The 4,054-nt window shown below is 41.8% G+C and overlaps 1 pseudogene; it reads right to left on the bottom strand.

Moving 5' to 3' along the window:
• Positions 1–458: 458 nt before the first annotated feature.
• On the bottom strand, positions 459–1,643 carry LOC107804783 (polypyrimidine tract-binding protein homolog 3-like; annotated as a pseudogene).
• Between the last annotated feature and the right edge of the window lie 2,411 nt (positions 1,644–4,054).

Below are 4,054 nucleotides of genomic sequence, written 5' to 3'. Positions count from 1 at the left end.
AGGGTTTTGGGATTTTACCTGTAAGAACGGAGATGAAGACAATTACTTGAAATTTCTCGGCCTGCATGACTTTGAAAAATCAAATTGATGGAGATAAGACTTTCTCTCTCAAGAATTATCTCTTCCCTCTCTCTAGTTTTGTTTAGAAAATAGGTTTTTTTTTATTTTTTTTTTTATTAGATACAGTATCAAGGACTACTAATTTCAATTGGAACAAGCTATGATAATGTGGGGGCAATGGAGAGGTCATAAGAGGGTTATTTTTTTTGGGGGGGGGGGGAGGGGGGAGGGAGGGAGGGACGGGCAAACCTATATGGGGAGATGGATCACAAAGAGTGAACGATGAATCCTACGATCAGATGGATGACGAGCATCGGAAGATAGGCTTTCAAGCTCTGTACAAATGATGGATAGAAACCTCTGTATCAGAATTTAGACTACCCTATTTCTACAAAAACTTAAGCAACTACCAATGATCTCCTTTAGCTCAATGAGAAAAAGGTACAATAGCTAATAGAGGCAGAAAGAGTACAATGGCAGCAGATACTAAAATTACAGATCACCGCGAAAGCACATTAGAGCATTGTTATTATTGCATCTACAATGGCGTTGACATCTTTATCATCCTATCACAAAGGCTTTTCAGATGCTCTGTAACTGAGAAAACGAAATGCGGATGGTTGAGCCACCAAGGAATGTAGCATTTTTGCATACCAGTGCCTCAGTTGCCTGCTCCTCCTTTTCAAAAAGAACAAGAGCCTGCTGTTTGCCATTCATCTCAAACAGCTTACTATTGATGATGGGACCACGCTCCTCCAGATGTGCCACGATCTCTTCCTCTGTTACATCCTGGGGCAGGGAGGAGAGGTGGATCATCTTAGTAGGAGAGCAACAATACCGGTAGTTTTTAGCAGCATTACGGTTAAAACGGTTGAGATTTGAATTCAAGTAGTCATGTGTGTCCGGTCCGGTAGTAATATTGGGGTGCTTTGAGAAGTTGACTTCCAGCCGCTTATCAAATAATATGGCGCCCTTCAAAAAATGAACAGCCAACTCAGCCTGGAAGCCATCACCCATCTGAACCAGAGCATGATCTGGTTTATTGCGCAGAATCTTAATTATGATAATGTTTCCATAAAGGGAAAAGAGATTAAAAAGCTTGTCCTCATCTATTCTATCTGAATCTAAATTAGACACAAGAATAGTACATCTGTCCCGCTAATTCCAGGTGGCAAACCACCAGCAAACGCAGCTGCAATTGCTTCAGCATTTCCCATCTGAGGAAATCCACCTGCATGAGCTCCAGAACCTTGGAAGGAGTACATATCTCCATATCCTTGCTGAGAGGATTTGCCCTTCTGTTCTGATGGTAGATTCGGGTTAGTGAAGTCCCTTGAACGCTCATTATTGTAGTTCACTTGCAATTCATCTAGGTTAGAGAACTGTATGTCAAGCTGACAGCAGCCATCATATATATTACGCCCCTGAAGTGAGTTCCTTGCAGAAACAGCACTTTGTTGTAGTTGAAACTGGATTAAAGCTTGAAAACCAGCCGACTTCTGAAACATAACGATCTTCTCTACAAATCCATGTGGAGAAAACACTTGATGCAGCACATCCACAGTTATAGGGTATAGCATGTGATTGGGGTGTTTTATTGAAGAAGGGGTCGGGTTTAAAATTTAGAAAAATAGGAGCACGAGTTAGGTATGCGATCGCATTTTGCGATCGCAGAGTGGAAATGCGGTCCGCAGAATGGACTGCAAAAGTGCTCCCAAAATCTGAACACACTGCCTGGGTATGCGGCAGAAATGTGGTCCGCATACCCGTTCTGCGGTCGCATAATGCACCGCAGAACTGCCCCTCACAAAAATCCCAAGGGAAATATGCGACGACTATGCGGTCCACATATCGGTTATGCAATCGCATATCGGACCGCATATTTAACCTCAAATTCGACCAATACACTGACTCACTTTGCGACGATTATGCGGTCCGCATACCTAATATGCGACCGCAGAATCGCATTTTCTGGAAAACAGTATTTCTTGACTTTTTATAGCATAGATCAGTACAAAAGGTCCGAACTGCGGCGAACAAGCTCGCCGCGAAGAATTTTACACATTCCTAACACATATTCGGGACTTGGCACCACGAGCTACCAGGTTTGAGTACACGTTTTCACGGGGCCTTACATCCTCCCCCACTTAAAATCATTCAACCTCGAATGAGGATTTTGGAAATCGGTTGGTTTTGAAAACATGATATGCAAACTCCCAATTTTTTTTTGAAAATTTTTGCCAGAGTTTCCTTTGTAATTAGACTTATCTACCTGTCAGAGAGCTCCATAAACATTATTTCCAAGCACCATTACGCTATTCCTATTATCCCTACAACCGGTATACAAATCATTACCTCAACACCTGCACATAATTTGGTCACTTCAATGAGTCCCATACAGTTTAACTACTTCAATACACTATACACATTTCAATTAATCATTACCAATCTACACTACCTTTAATCAATCACTTATCACATGGGTTCTTACAAAATTTTCATTTACCAAAAAAAGGTTTGCGCATGACTCAAATAATCAATACACATACAATTCTTGCACAACTTGAGGAGTTACAAGAGTAAAGCATTTAGGGGAAATATGGGGTGTCTTTGCACCAAATTGAACACAACATCAGTTTGCTTAGAGATAAGAGTTCGCACGATCACTACTAGACTTGTTCGAACAGATGGGGATATTTTTCTTTTATTTCACTTTCCGCTTCTCACGTGGCTTCCTCGACTTATTGACTTTGCCATGGTACTTTAACTGAAGCAACTTCCTTGTTTCTCAATTTGTGGACTTGCCTATCAAGAATAGCAACCAGAATTTCTTCATATGATAACTCTTTATTGACCTCGATAGTCTCGATTGGCACGGTGGTGGATGGATCTCCAACCATTTTCTTTAACATAGATACATGGAACACCGGATGCACTAAGGACATTTCAGGGGGCAATTCCAGCCTATAAGCCACCTGTCCTATCCTTTGAGTGATCCGATATAGCCCGACATACCTTGGGATCAATTTTCCTTTCTTCCCAAATCGCATGACTCCCTTCATGGAAGATACTTTCAAGAACACCCAATCATCTACTTGGAATTTCCAATTCTCTTCGATGCATGTCTGCATAGGATTTCTGACGACTCTGAGCAGTTTTCATCCTCTCCTGAATGATTTTAACCTTTTTATAGCCCGATGCACAAGATCTGGCCCTAACAGTTCTACTTCACCAACCTCGAACCACCTAATCAGAGATCTACACCTCCTTCCATGCAATGCCTCAAATGGGGCCATCTGAATACTAGCGTGAAAGCTGTTATTGTAAGCAAACTCGACAAACGGCAAATGGTCATCCCAACTGCCTTCGAAAGCTAGAACACAAGCTCGCAACATATCTTCAAGCGTCTGAATGGTCCGCTCTGCCTGCCCATCAGTTTACTGATGAAGGGCTATACTAAGATTTACTTGAGTACCCAAATCTTGCTGAAATTCCTTCCAAAACTTTGCCGTGAATTGAGCCCCTCGATCTGAAATGATTGAGACTGGAGTGGCATGCAACCTGACTATTTCTTTGACATACAGTTGAGCATATTGTTCTGCTGTGTCAGTAGATTTGACTAGCAAGAAGTGCACTGATTTCGTGTGTCGATCCACAATCACCCAAATTGAGTCAAACTTGTGCAAAGTGCGCAACAACCCTACCACAAAATACATATTGAGCATTTCCCATTTCCACATTGGATTTTCAATGCTTTGTATCAATCCTCTAGGCCTTTGATGTTCGACCTTCACTTGCTGATAGTTCAGACTTTTTGCCACAAAGTCTGCCACATCCTTTTTCCTATTATCCCACCGATAAACTTCTTTGAGATCATGATACATTTTTGTAGAACCTGGGAGTACGGAATACCTAGAAGTATGAGCTTCAACCAAAATCCTTTCCCAAAGACCGTCAATATCCGGAACACATATGTGCCCTTGGCACCATAGGG

This window comes from Nicotiana tabacum, chromosome 18 (assembly GCF_000715075.1).
Source record: "Nicotiana tabacum cultivar K326 chromosome 18, ASM71507v2, whole genome shotgun sequence".
NCBI lineage: Eukaryota > Viridiplantae > Streptophyta > Magnoliopsida > Solanales > Solanaceae > Nicotiana > Nicotiana tabacum.
Note: the sequence above shows the minus strand (reverse complement) of the source record. Positions and strands in the feature narration are given on the sequence as shown.